We start from the raw sequence: 14,742 nt of genomic DNA, 5'->3' as shown, positions 1-14,742 counted from the left end.
ATCGGCAAATTGCCCTGGGCCAAATCTTTTTGCCAACTCTCCTCGTGCTGGCAGCTCGCAATATCTCGCTTATGTAATGCTCTTATCTGCACCAGCAGATAATTCTTTTCTTAAAATGATTATAGCTGATTCATAATAACCTTTTACCTTACAGCAGACTTCCCCCAACCTCATGCCCTCCAGATGTTAGAGACTACAACCCCCATCAGGCCCAGCCAGCACGGCCATGCTGATGGGGACGGTGCTCCAAAACATCTGGAGGGCACAGGGTTGGGAAAGGCTGATCTGGGACATGGGGGAGGGAAATGGCTCATTTTTATCATGTTGTGGAACTCCCTCGCCAGAGAGGTGTATCTGGCAACACAAAAATGCATTTTTGACCAGTGAAGACCTTTTGGCTTCAATATCAAGCTGGCTTCCTCCTCCTCCTCCTCCTCCTCCTCCTCCTCCTCCTCCTCCTCCTCCTCTTCTTCTTCTTCTTCTTCTTCTTCTTCTTCTTCTTCTTCTTCTTCCTCCTCCTTCACACACCCTGCCATTTTGCTTAGCACCCAGCCTGAGGAAGTGTTCCGTTTTGTGATACAGTATGATTGCATCTTTTGCATATTTAACTTGCACAATTTCAAGTATGCTCGGTTGAAGGCAGACTGCTTGAAAATGTGCAACTTAAATCCAGGTGAGGCAGACAGACTAAAAGCTCTTTTTGTGCATGAGGCTACCAAGCATGGAAAAAGCTTTAAAGCTCTCTGACTTGGTTGGGGGACAAGGCCTGCTCAGCATGTGGGCTCTGGGAGTACTGGGGATTCCCTCTTTCTTCTCCTCACCCGCCAGCTATAGGGCAGTTCCAAGGGTTTGGGCATATACGATTTTTGTGCATTTTTGGAATGATGCAATTCTGCTGTATTTTGGGATTTAGGGCTTTTTCCAAACTAAATATGGCATTGCTATTGCAATGTAGCACTTCCTCTGCTGAGGTTATTTGGTGGCTTTTCTCCCTCTGAGAAATCTTATCTACTTGATATACAGTTCCTGTGAAATAAGTGATGGTGTTTCATTCCTGCCCCTTCCAGCTCCATTATATTACTGCTGTACATACTGGGTAAATAAGGTAAAAGGTAAAAGGTGATGGACCCCTGGATTGTTATGTCCAGTCAAAGGCGACTATGGGGTGCTCATCTCGCTTCAGGGTGAAGGAGCCAGCGTTTGTCCATGGACAGTTTTCCAGGTCATGTGGCCAGCATGGCTAAACCACTTCTGGCACAGTGGAACACCGTGACAGAAGCCAAAGCACATGGAAATGCCATTTTCCTTCCCACCCCAGCAGTACCTATTTATCTACTTGCACTGGCATGCTTTTGAACTGCTAGGTTGGCAGGAACTGGGACAGAGCAACGGGAGCTCACTCCGTCACGGGATTCAAACCGCCAACCTTCTGATTGGCAAGCCCAAGAGGCTTAGTGGTTTAGACCACAGCGCCACAGTCTAGGAGCTGCCATGACCTACTAGGCTTGGCTCTTTTAGCTCCATACCAGATCTGCTCTGGTCTCCATCTTCTGACACCACCCAGGCATCAAAATTTGCAAGTCCACAATATGGCAAGCCTATTGTTCCGTAGCCCCCGCCCCGCTGCAAAATGCCCAGAACCACCCTGACCCAAAAGAATGGGTCCTGTTCACTCTGCGGAAACAGGTTTAAGAAAGCCAATTCACTTTAAACTCTCCTGGTCAAACGACACCTTAAACCACCAGTCACCGAAACCACAACGTCTTTCATCTTCTGCAGCCACAGGAGTCCATTCTGGACTGCAAAATAGCCAAATAGGTTGGACAGTGTTCTCGAAGCTACTAAAATGAGTTTGACCAAACTGTGGGAGGCAGTGGAAGACAGGAGTATCTGGCGTGCTCTGGTCCACTCGGACACGACTAAACGACTAAATGACTAAACAACAACAAGCATGTAGCCTCCTGTGGCTGCTTTTCATTATCAAACACACAGAGAGAAATTCAGGGAGAAATTAGTACACAACTTTGAGCTGTGTCGAAGCTTGGTCCTCTCCTTGAGGCTGTTTCCACTGTGTCCCTATCTACTTTGCAGGGGCAGACTAAAAGTGAAAGAGGTAATGCAAAGTAATCTTTGCGATAACAGTGGCCTCTTGTTCCTGCCTTGCAAAGAATTCACTGAATAAAGTCCTGCTAATTTAAGCTTTCTCAGAGATACGGCTTCTCTGATAGCCTAATCCAGATAGTGTTTCTGAACTCTGTCTCACGTGATGAGTATACACTGTCTGAAGTTTTGAGTTATTCTTGGCCTATGGAATTGGAAAGCATCTGTGCGGTCTTTGAAAGCTCCTCAGGACATAAGAGGAGCCCTATAACTGGATCAGACCAAGGTGAGTACATCTTCTTCTTTTTTTACATTTTTATTGGTTTTTTTAACATATCATTTCCAACAATCATATAACATATCTTCTTATCTTATACAATATTTTAGACTTCCATCAACACCTCTGGTGATTTTCGTTCTTTATCACTTATTCTGCATTTCTTAATTTCTCTATTACTCTTAATTATCATTAACTAACAATTCTTCTCAAAGTCTTTCTTGCAATATTTCAAATAGTCCTCCTTACAAAACTTCTTGCAATCCTACTAGCATGATCTGTTCATTACCATTACTTTTCAAATAGTTCATATATTTACTCCAATCTTCTAAGAATCTCTGGTCCCACAGGTTTCGAATCCTTCCTGTTAATTTATCTAATTCTGCATAGTCCATCACTTTCGTCTGCCATTCTTCTTTCGTCAGTAATTCTTCTTGCTTCCATTTTTGTGCCAATAATATTCTTGCTGCTGTCATTGCATATAAAAACAACTTACAATCCTGTCTATTAACATCATCTACTACAATGCCAAGTAAAAATGCTTCTGGTTTCTTAATAAATGTATATTTCAACATCTTTTTCATCTCATTATATATCATTTCCCAGAAGTTTTTCATTTTTTTACATTCCCACAAGGTGAGTACATCTAGACCTGCAGCCCCAGCCAGGACAGTCTTCCTTTGGTCCTTAAAAGGAACATTATCTTGCCCTTTCTTCAGTCTCTCAAAACAGTGGAGGTTTGCATAGCATGCAAATTCATTTAAAAATAATTACCGTATTTTTTTGCTCTATAAGACGCACCTAGTTTTTGGAGGAGGAAAACAAGAAAAAATAATATTCTGAATCTCAGAAGCCAGCGTTCCTCCCACTGCCCTGAAGAGGCTTCACACAGCTATCCCAGAAGCCAGAACAGCAAGAGGGACCGTTGCTCAGCGATCCCTGTCACTGTTCTGGCTTCTGGGATAGCTGTGCAGCCTGTATTTGCTCCATAAGACGCACACACATTTCCCCTTACTTTTTGGGAGGGGAAAAGTGAGTCTTATAGAGCCAAAAATACGGTATATAGAAAGCTGCTGTATACCAGGGGTGTGTGGGGTTGTAGGGGAGGGGAAGTACCTCTGGTGGGGGACACATTGTGCTCCTTCTGGGGTAGCTTGTCCACATCTGGTCCCCACCCTGCACTCAGCTATCACCTGTGGCTCCTAGAAGCTGTCAGCAAGCGACAGCAGCCACACCAGGGAACAGCTTCGACTGGCCAGCTCAACCAGATGAGGGTATCCAATGGGTATAAAACCATCAGTTAGTTAGGGACTTCCTCTGCATGTGAAAACAGGCTCCAGCAGATTGAGCGGATGAGACCAGTAGTGGGTCCAACGGTCAAGGAGGCAGTTTCTGCATCTGCTGTAGAGTGAAGTGAGGGGCAGATGGGGATCATCAACCTGGGAAGGTAGCCCATGTAGGTGAAGGAAAACTCTGATCCTAAACCTCTGCTGTTTCATGAAATATATTTGGGAGAAGAAAAGACTAAGGAGTAAACCCTACACCAATCTGGAGTAGAGTCCCTAAGATGGTTTGATGGTGCCTTGTACGCCTTCTTTTGACAACTCCTACAGCCAAGCTGGTGCCAAACATCTTGCTTTCCTTAGGACGACATTAGCAAGGCCAAGAGGGGGGTCTTGTCGTCTGGGCAGCCCAGAACCTCCATACACAGGTCACTTCAGTGCTGCTAACACAGTGGTTTGACTTAACCCCAGAGACACACTCCTTTGTCTCTTGAGACACATGGATGACAACAATAAGCTTTCTACAAGTCAGACTCACTGGTCCATCTAAGTGCAGTATTGTCTACAATGACTGACAGGGCTCACCGTGGTTTCAGGCAGGGGTCTCTTTCCCAGCCCTGCTTAGAAATGCTGGGGAATGAACCTGGTGTTAGCAAAATCTCTCAAATAACACCAGAGTTCAGAGAGAAAAGTCTTGATGACACTTTACTAAGCAGAACTGAACAAAACAGTGTATAACTTGAGGAAGAACGAAGAGAGCTTTTGTCTTCCTTAGTTTGGGCCTTGTATACAGTGGGGAGGCATTCAACCATACATTCAGAAGAGAAGCTCCCTCAGAACTACATAGTCAGTCAGAGCACTTGATACTCTGTGAGGATCATGGCATTCCAACTGGTTGCTAAGCAACACCTCCACACACACACACACACACACACACACACACACACACACACACCCCTCTTGGTTAACTGACCTTAACACTAACAGAGTTAACGCTTAACTTGCAAACTGAATGAACACTGCTGTTGCACTTCCAACATCTCGGACCTTCTGCTTGCAAGACAGATGAAGTAACACCGATCAACAGCACATCCCTGCAATTAATTAATTAATAAGAGGGCACAAATCTGTGCTTCCTCCCTTGGTGACCCATTATATTTCCAGTGCAGACCTTTAGCATCTGTTTCTAAAAAGCTTTTATTTTCAGACAAACAATCTAGCCATCTCTCATGGCCTTGTGGGGGGGACCCCAGAATGCGATATGCCACTTTCTTTAAGAGCTCATTAATACCCCTTGATGAAATAGGATCCTCTTTACACCCAATGGAATTTGTACTTATGGTGGGGAGGCGGCCACAGCCCTTATCTGAAGGGCATCCTCCAACCGCCAGCAGTGATGCTGAAACGTTCCTGAGATAACTTGCTGGAGGAATGCTAAAGTTATTCTTAGGTGCGTCCTAATGTAACAATCCCCTGGCCTTTTCTGTTTGCACGTCGACTGAGTAAACCTGAGGATAAAAAGAGGTAAGATATGAAGCTCTTAGCACTTTTCTGGTGTGCTTTTAAAAAAATAAAAAAATTACAGAGCCAAATGGTATTGTTTTTCTTTTCGGCAGGCTCCAAGTTGAAGATATGTGCAAGTTTAAACAAGACATACTAGAAGGCCTCATTAAAAATTACTCACTCCTGGATAATATTCAACTCAGGTTTAGTGGTAATGTGCATGATGTCATCTCTTTCAAGCTTCTCTCTGACCCAGGCTTTTGCATAGATTTAGCAGGCTGCTGAAATGAAAACGATGCGGCACACAGCAGAGTTTTCTGCCGCTGGAAAATGTGATGCTGCTCTTCGTTCATCAAAGCTCTGCATGAATGAGGAAGCACCAGGTGCCCATAGCAGGGTCGCCATATTTCATAAAGTACAAAACCAGGACACCCTGAAAATTGTGGAGCTTTTTTGTAAGGAAAAGCAACTTTTTAAAGACAAACAGCTCATTCCAGAAATTCCTCCTGGATCACACTTCTAACTTTTTTAATCCCTGCTGTAATGTCTGGGAAAATCTGGACGTATGGCAGCCCTACACATAAGAAGCTTGGACTTCAAGAGATTGAGGGTGAGAGAGAGTCAAATGGTGCCATTGCAAGGCCTTATGAGCTGCTGGAAGGTGCCCTTCACTGAGGGGAGGAAGTGTTTGCCAGTTATCCTCCCTCTCGCAACAGGTCCCAGTGCTCCTTAGAACGCCATCCTGGAGGATCTCCCAACCCTCCAGAACAGATTTTTTTGGGGGTGCTTTAGGCGGGGAGGGAGAACAGGCAAAAACTGCATCCCCATCTCTTCTGGAAGTGGCTGGCTTCACTGGAGCATCAATTGGGTACCAGTGCCCTGTGCTTCAACCAGCACACCCTTAATGTACATTGAGCAAGGTGAAAAGCAAACTTTTCTATATCCTACCTTTCCTGCAAGGAACTTAAGGTGGTATTTATGCTCCCTTTTGATTTTACCTGCATAACAAGCTTGTAATGTAGGTTAGCTTGTTTACAAAGCTATTGTATTACCAACCTTACTGTATGCTTGTGAAACATGGACCACTTATAAACCCTGTCTCCAACTCCTCGAAACGGAGTCAATGAAAATTTTTACATATCACTTGGGAAGACAGGCCAGTGTACTTGGGAATGCCAGTGTACTGAAAGAAGCAAAGATCACCAGTATTGAGGCAATGATTCTTCAACATCAACTTCGTTGGACTGGTGTGGATGCCTGATTATCATCTTCCAAAGCAACTACTCTACAGTATTCTGAACTTAAAAATGGAAAGCGTAATGCTGGTGGTCAACAAAAGAGGCTTAAAGACTCTCCCAAGGCAAATCTAAAGAAATGTATTATGAACACCGACAACTGGGAAACATTGGCCTGTGAGCGCTCCAGTTGGAGAACAGCCTTTACCAAACGTGTCATAGGCTTTGAAGGCACTTGAACTCAGGCTGAAAGAGACAAACGTTCTAAGAGGAAGAAGGCATGCTTAGCAAATGTTCACAATGATCAACTCCAGCCCGGAAATCTATGTCCACACTGTGGAAGGAAGTGTGGATCCAGAATTGGCCTCCACAGTCACATAAACTGTGTTTATGGAAGACAATCTTACTCGGCTACGAGTGATTGCCAAAGGAGGAGGAGGAGGAGGAGGAGGTGGTGGTTAGGCTGAGAGGCAGTGGCTGGTCCAAGGTCACTCATGCGTTTGGGGATGGTGGGAAGTGGAGGCAGCGGGAAATAATTCGTTGACAGTTCTGAGACGATGGTGATGATTCAGTTTAGTACCCACGTTTCACCAGCAGGCCCCAGGGTGGGTTACAAAAATTCAAAATTCAAGACTGATCAAAACCAATCAAAGGAAAAGGGTAGGCTCTGTAAACACATATCTCGGGTGTCAAAAGTCAGGGGAAAGAGACAAATGTTCAGCATTCACCTAAAACTGTAAAAAGCCAGATGCACTTTGGTGGGTAAGGAGTCCCACAACTTAGGGGCTGCCACAGAGAATGTCCTCTCCTGGGCATCCCACCCCCCCCCAAACTACCAAGAGGGCATCCCTCTGTTGACCTTAACACTCAGGAGGGTCTATAGGGAAGGAGGTGGTCTTTCAGGTCTTTCAGGAGATAAATACCCTGATAACAAAGGGAGTGGTGGGTTTGGGAGGTTTGAAAGCCAGGCCAGGAAGCAGTTCTCTTGATGACGGAGGAGGCTGAACATCCCTCCTGGGTGGTCTTTGCCATGGCAGGAGCAAATTAGCAGTATCCAGAGTCAGGGGAGAGTGTTAAGTGCAAGCATGCCTTTTCTGTTTTTTGTTTTTTGATGAGGTACTTGGCCCGTGGTAATGTTTGCCTTGAAATCCTGTTGACCCTTCTCCTTTCAAACAGGATATGGTGGTTTAGCTCCCAAGGTAAATACAGATAGCTTGGAAAGGAAACCGAAAAGCGTTCCCATTTCACAATGACTGGCTCACAAAAAAGCCCAGCCTCTGTGAACGACTGCTTATCTGGCCTCGGGCTTGGCCAGAGGATTGTCCTTCTCCTGTCCTTCCTTTGGTTTCAGTAGCAATTGGCCAGAACTTGTCAACTGAGATTTCATTCATATGTGTGTACACACAGCCCTTACTGTGGTAGAGAAATGTTTCTCTCTCTCTCTCTCTCTCTCTCTCTCTCTCTCTCTCTCTCTATCTCTCATAACATTAGGACTCACAGACATCCAATGAAATTGAATGCAAGATGATTCAAGACGGATAAAAGGAAGGACTTCTTAATGCAGCGGATAGTTAAACTATGGAACTCACTTCCACAGGAGGCAGTGATGGCCACCAACTTGGGTGGCTTTACAGGAGGATTAGACAAATTCATGGAGGGGAGGGCTAGCGGCGGCTACCAGCCGTGATGGTTGTGCTCTTCCTCCATGGTCTTAGCCATGTTCTGAATCCCAGTTGCTGGAAACTGCAGGAGGAGAGAGGGCTCTGGGGATCGAATCCTGCTTGCTGGTTTCCCACAAGCATCTGGGTGGCCACTGTGAGAACAAGATGCTCTTGGGCCATTGGCCTAATCCAGCAGACTCTTATTATGTTCTTACGTTCTGTGATTCACCAAACAGATTTTTATTCAGGTGGCAACATGTTTTGGCTTTCAGCTCCATCAGATGCTGTTTCCAAGGTGGCAGCTATAGAGCTGAGGATGGAGTGTTCAGAAAGGCTTTCGTGAAGCTCAGCGAAATTGGTCCTACCCTGCAGGCCATGTGGTGTCCATGTGACCAGTGTGTACATGCAGAAGGTCTCCCTCATTGCTAACATAGCACAAACAGTGGGCATGTCTTTTGCCGTTATGGATAAGTCTTGGCAAGCTACAGTTCTCAGAACTGAATGGTTTAGTAAACCATTGTGCCACTTTTCAGTCGAAATTTCAGATTTGTGGTTTCTATAATGCATTCCTAGGTCAGTTGTGGCTTTGATGTAAATAAGGCTGGATCCATCCGTTCCAGTCTTACATTCAATTCTCCACATTTCTGCAGCAATTAGTCATTATTAAAAATTCTCCTGAAAAGCTGCCAGCATTTCAATGGAAATTTCTCCTAATATTAGAGAACAATAGTGTATGCACTTTTAACTAATACAGTATGTGGGTTTTTGTAAGCCATTCTCCCTAATCTAATGCATTTTTGTATGTTATTTTCATTAATATATGCATTTGTATGCACACTTTTACCTAATACAGTGGTACCCCGGGTTAAGTACTTAATTCGTTCTGGAGGTCCGTTCTTAACCTGAAACTGTTCTTAACCTGAAGCACCACTTTAGCTAATGGGGCCTCCCGCTGCTGCTGTGCCACTGGAGCACAATTTCTTTTCTCATCCTGAAGCAAAGTTCTTAACCCGAGGTACTATTTCTGGGTTAGTGGAGTCTGTAACCTGAAGCGTATGTAACCCGAGGTACCACTGTATATGCATATTTGTGCATTATTATTATTATTATTATTATTTACATTTATAGCCCACCTTTCCTCCAAGGAGTTCAATGTAGCATACAGGAGTCTGCTCCCTCTCCATTTTATCTTCACAACAACCCTGTGAGGTAGGTTAGGCTGAGAGACTGCGACCAGCCCAAGATTTCCCAGCAAGCTTCATGGCTGCAGAGAGAGACTTGAACCCTGGTCTCCCAGATCCTAGTCCACTACTCTAACCACTACACCACACTGGCTCATTACATTGTGTTTTACTTGGTTGGAAACCTGTACTGCAAAATTTAGAGAAGAGTCAATTTCAAAGGATGATGGCGATACAGTTCTTATATTGATGTACGGAGTGGGTAGATAGATTCACCTTGAAATGTGAACTGAATCTCAGTGCTCTCCCTTTCCTAGCAGCCTCATATGTCTGTGTGCATCTGGACACGAACTGAGCGTTGCACTCCACCTGAAACGAAACCTCAGGTTTCTTCCCATGTCATTTCAGCAACAGGATCAGAATGGTGAGTCGTCGTCCCCCCCTCTGTTTAAACCTGCACCCTGCCCAATCCCAGAGGCTTGGGTTGGACGTGAGACAGTCAAGTGAACAGAGCAAAATCCATTTTTTATGCCCCTTATAAGACACAAAGGGATACGATTCCAATCAGCTCCGAAGCCTCCTTCTCATGCGATGCTCACAGCACCCCAGTTTTGTCTTCCCCCATGCTCCTAATGGGAGAGGACACACCGCCATACATCTGCAGAGTTTTACCGCAAAGCATAGCGGCCATCTGTCTGGAGAACCCTGACTCTGGATTAAATTAGATCAAAGTTAGCCCAGAAGTAAAAATAAGGGCTTAGAAGTGAAGTCATGGAAGGCACAGCAGCCTTGCTTGTTTTGACAGCCATTTGAAAAGGCTACTTTATTTAATTTCCTGTGGGTAAGAGATACTAGCATGGGGGAGTGACATCCAACAAAGCTTTCTTCTGTGTGTTAAATGCTAGTGAAAAGCACAATTAGGGCTGCTGGAGTGTGTGGAAGGGGTGGATTTAGCCACTAATAGGTTCCACATTTCAAGCCAAAAAGGAACCTCAGGAAATGTTTCTGCCCCATTATGGTTTCTGACATTCCTCCTTTCCTTTTTGCTTTTCCTTATTTGCAGAAATTCGGGGCTGCTCCTCTCAGCTGCTCCTCTCCAAGCGGAGTACAAACTTACCGTGCGAAACAATGAAAGGTGTCGCTGAAACGGCAGCAATCTGTTTGAAAAGAAATAACACAAAATAACCAAGCTTTTTTTTTTCTGCAGAAGAAGCTGGGCTGGAGGGGAGAATGTGAAACACAACAATGGCAAACGCCCAAAAAGCACAATGAAACAAAAACTTGTCTTTGCCTGTTTACAGAATGCCATGAGGACGAAGCTGCTGGAGAAGTCTGCCTGTGGGGGTGGGGGAGCCCCCTTCTAACTTGTAGAAGTTAATCCAGCTTGAAAATAAGTTTGCAGTTTGAATCCAGGCTCTGCTGGTTGGCCTCAGAGGTTTGCGAGGGACCACATGCTCCCTGAATGATTACAGGTCAAAGCCAGTATCTTGAATTAGGCCCTAAATCGCACCAGGAGCCAATATTTAATACATTTATATACCACCTTTCCCCCAGAGAACTCAAGCTGTCATGCATAGTTATCCCCCCTTTCTGTTTCATCCTCACAACAACCCTGTGAGGTAGGTGAGGCTGAGAGACTATGATTGCCCCAAGGTCACCCAGTAAGCTTCATGGCTGAGTGCTGGCTAGAACCCCAGGCCTTAGTCTAGCACTCTAACCACTACACTGCACTGCACTGGTCCTCCTGCAGCTGTCTCCTTGCAGTATTCTTTCTTTATTTAAGGCAGTGATTTCCAACTGGTGGTCCCCAGACCCCAAGAGGTCCCCGTAACCAACCCAGGGTGTCCGTGGCACCATTCGCATAACAAAAACTACCACAGATATATCAACATTTTCAAAAGTAGGTGGTCCATGGCTTGGCTTTTGACAAACGGGGTCTGCAGTACTTAGCTAACTGGGAACCACTAGATAAGGCATTTCTGACATTTCTGAACCACTTAATAATTAAAAATCCCTAAGTCATATAAGGATGATGATGATGATGATATTTACTATTATTAACTGAGTTTATATCCCGCCCTTCTTCCCTAAGGAACTCAGGGTGGGAAACAGACATACAATTTAAAAATAAAAAAGCAAAAACATTATAAAACTGAGATTGAAATATTTTAAAAACAATTACAGTGAAAAACATAGAACCATGGAATTGTAGAGTCATCTAGTCCAACCCCCTGCACTGCTGGGATCTCAGCTAAAGCATCCAAGACAGATAGATGGCTATCCAACCTCTGCTTGAAAGGGAGGAAAGAGAGTCCACCACCATCTGAGGGAGACTGTTCCACTGTTGAACAGCTCTTACTGCCAGAAAGTTCTTCCCTATGTTTAGTGGGAATCTCCTTTCTTGTAACTTGAAGCCATTGGTGTTGGTCCTACCCTCCAGAGCAGTAGAAACCAACCTCGCTCCATCTTCCATGTCCCTTGAGATATTTGAAGATGGCTCCTCTCAGTCTCCTTTTTTTCCAGTCTAAACATACCCAGCTTCTTCGACTGTTCCTCACAAAGCTTAGTTTGATCATCTTGGTTGCCCTCCTCTGCACACATTCCAGCTTGCCAACATTCTTCTTAAATGATGGTGCTTAAAGCGGTGTCTCCCCGCCTCCATCTTTCTGTGCAAACTCTGGGGAGCAAAGGGGAATGCAAACACGCAATTTGATCGTGAGCTGATATTGCTAGTAATGTTTATGGATTTAGCACCACCAGTGTAGATGGCACTTTACAGATGAAGGACAACAACAGAAAGAAGTCTCTGTCCCAAAGGACTTTATGGTCCAAAGAAAATGTGATACATAGACAGGGAGTGGAAGGGGAATAGGAGCACAGGAAGCTGGCTTACACTGAATCAGGCCATTGGTCCATCTATCTCAGTATTGTCCACACTGACTGGCCGTGGTTCACCAGGATTTCAGAGACACATTCTCTCCCAGGGCTACCTAGAGAGAGTTTTAGACAGGGATGCTCTCCCACTCCTACCTGGATATGCCATCGGAGAGTGAACCAACATGCAAGGCAGACGCTCTACCACTGAGCATCCCCAAGTGGGCCTTTTCCCAAGGAGGAGCAAAGAGGTGATGGTGAAGGGAGAAAGGAAGGGCTTTCAGGTCAGGTCTGTTATTCTTAGGGTCTACCTTCATAAGGTGGGGGGTGGGTGGGTCCTATTCCAACAGCGTTTTGGGAAAAGGAGGTTTTGAGGATGGGCTTTGAAGGAATGTAAAGGGCACCACCATGCAGCGTTCAAATTGCCATCATCCTGTGAACAGGGTGGTGTTCATTGCAGCTGGCAGATTGACATAATATCTGAAGGGCTGTCCCATGGAAGATGTTTTCTCTTGCTCCAGAGGGTGGGAGCTGAACCAACGGATTCAAATGCCAAGAAAGGAGATTCTGACTAAATACTAGGAAAAACCTTCCTAGGGAAAGCGAAGGAGCAATCCGGGAAGAAGAAGAAGAAGAAGAAGAAGAAGAAGAAGAAGAAGAAGAAGACCTTTATTATCAATGTACAACCTATGTACAATGAAATTAACTGAGCCTCCCTCCCCCACAAACACTCAATCTCATTGCACTCTGTGTGCTTGTCACACAACACACCAACCCTGAAAGTCAGTTGTACTATATTATTTCCCGTTCAGCAGCCTAACAGCCCACGGATAGAAACTGTTTTTTAGCCTGTTGGTACGATTGATTATGGGATGCGGGTGGCACTGTGGGTTAAACCACAGAGCCTAGGACTTGCCGATCAGAAGGTCGGCGGTTCGAATCCCCATGATGGGGTGAACCTAGCAGTTCGAAAGCACATCAAAGTGCAAGTAGATAAATAGGTACTGCTCCAGTGGGACGGTAAACGGCATTTCCGTGCACTGCTCTGGTTTGCCAGAAGCAGCTTAGTCATGCTGGCCACATGACCCGGAAGCTGTACGCCAGCTCCCTCGGCCAGTAAAGCGAGATGAGCGCTGCAACTCCAGAGTCGGCCACGACTAGACCTAATGGTCAGGGGTCCCTTTACTTTTTTACGATTGATTATACTTCTATAAACCGCTCAGACCCATCCCTAGAAAACATGGGATAAGCACAGGAGAAGCGGAAGTATGGATGAGCCCTAAGAGCTGATTGACAGCCTCAGATGGTCGTGGGGCTCTCCTTCATGGGAGGTTTTCAAACAGAGTTTGGATGGCCGGCTGCTAGGAATTCTTTAGCTGTGGTTCCTGCATTGCAGGGGGTTGGACTAGATGGCCCTTGGGGTCCCTTCCAACTCTACCGTTCTCCATGATTCTCCTTGCAGTGCCTTCCGCCACTTGCTCGATCTGCTGCTCCCCCTGCCTTCTCCGGCTCGCTCGCTTCTCTTCTGCCAAATTCCCCCCTCTTGTTTGTACATTTCTGAGTTCCGTTCCTGCCACTTAAGTTTGAGAAGGATTAGAAATAATTGGGAGGAATTGCTGTCAGGCCAGATTAGGTCACTCTTGACAATACGAGGTTTCTTTCCCCTTGCAGTCCTTTCTTATTGTAGGTCCTTTCCTCCCTCCCCCTTTCAATCCTCCTCCTGTTCCTTCCAAAACCAGCCAGTGGCCTGTTTTACCACTAACCTGGATATAGAATCATAGAATGGTAGAGTTCGAAGGGACCGCAGTGGGTCATCTAGTCTAACCCCTGCAGTGCAGAAATCACTGCTAAAGAATATGTAAAATGTTTTATGCTGGTTGTTTGGCCATTAGGGTAAGTGGACCAACGGAATTTCGCTGGCTTTGCCCATGTGTGCATATAGCTGTCAGTGCAATGTTTTTAAGAGATACAGAAGAACTAAAATGTTTTACCTGAGACCAACTTTGGAGTGTGCAGGCTTTTGAATTCCACAAGACTCTTCATCAAGCAGAAGGTGGGCTTTAGTGACGCTCAAAAGCTGGTTGCTGCTTCTCAACATTTTTTTTTTAAGTAGATTAAATGGATTACCAGAAAGATGCTGTAATGCTCAACTGCCCCTCTTTTCTCAAAGAAGCTGGCATTAGGCAGCCCCAGCTTCCTGCCACTCTGCAGAAAGGGACATAAAACAATATTAATCCCAGAATATGCCATTTCAGAGGAGCTGCAGTGACAGCCCGCCAGCTTCTCACACTCTATAAAGTGGCTCTTAAGACCATACTGGCCATAAATTTGGGGTGACCTCGAATGAACTGCAAGGAGGGCCTGAGCGGCCAGATGGAGGTAGCTGTTTTTAAGGCTTGCCATGCCCTGCTTGTTTAGAAAAGGTGTTTGTCAACCATTAATTGCTTCCATTGCAGCCTGCTTTCCTGCGGGGAGGGGTGTCTTTCAGGTCCCTTGCTGCTTTGAATATGATTTATTGGAGGCACAAAAATCACAGGCAGCATTTCAAAGGGGCAATTCCAAAGGAGTGCAAGTAAGATGGAGCAATGCCCTGGGCTTCTCCCACATGACCTGGGCTGTCAGGGTGGG

Source organism: Podarcis pityusensis (genome assembly GCF_964106645.2).
Source record: "Podarcis pityusensis genome assembly, chromosome: 14".
In the NCBI taxonomy this organism is placed as follows: Eukaryota; Metazoa; Chordata; class Lepidosauria; order Squamata; family Lacertidae; genus Podarcis; species Podarcis pityusensis.
The sequence above is the reverse complement of the archived record's forward strand: the minus strand, read 5'-3'. Positions refer to the sequence as shown.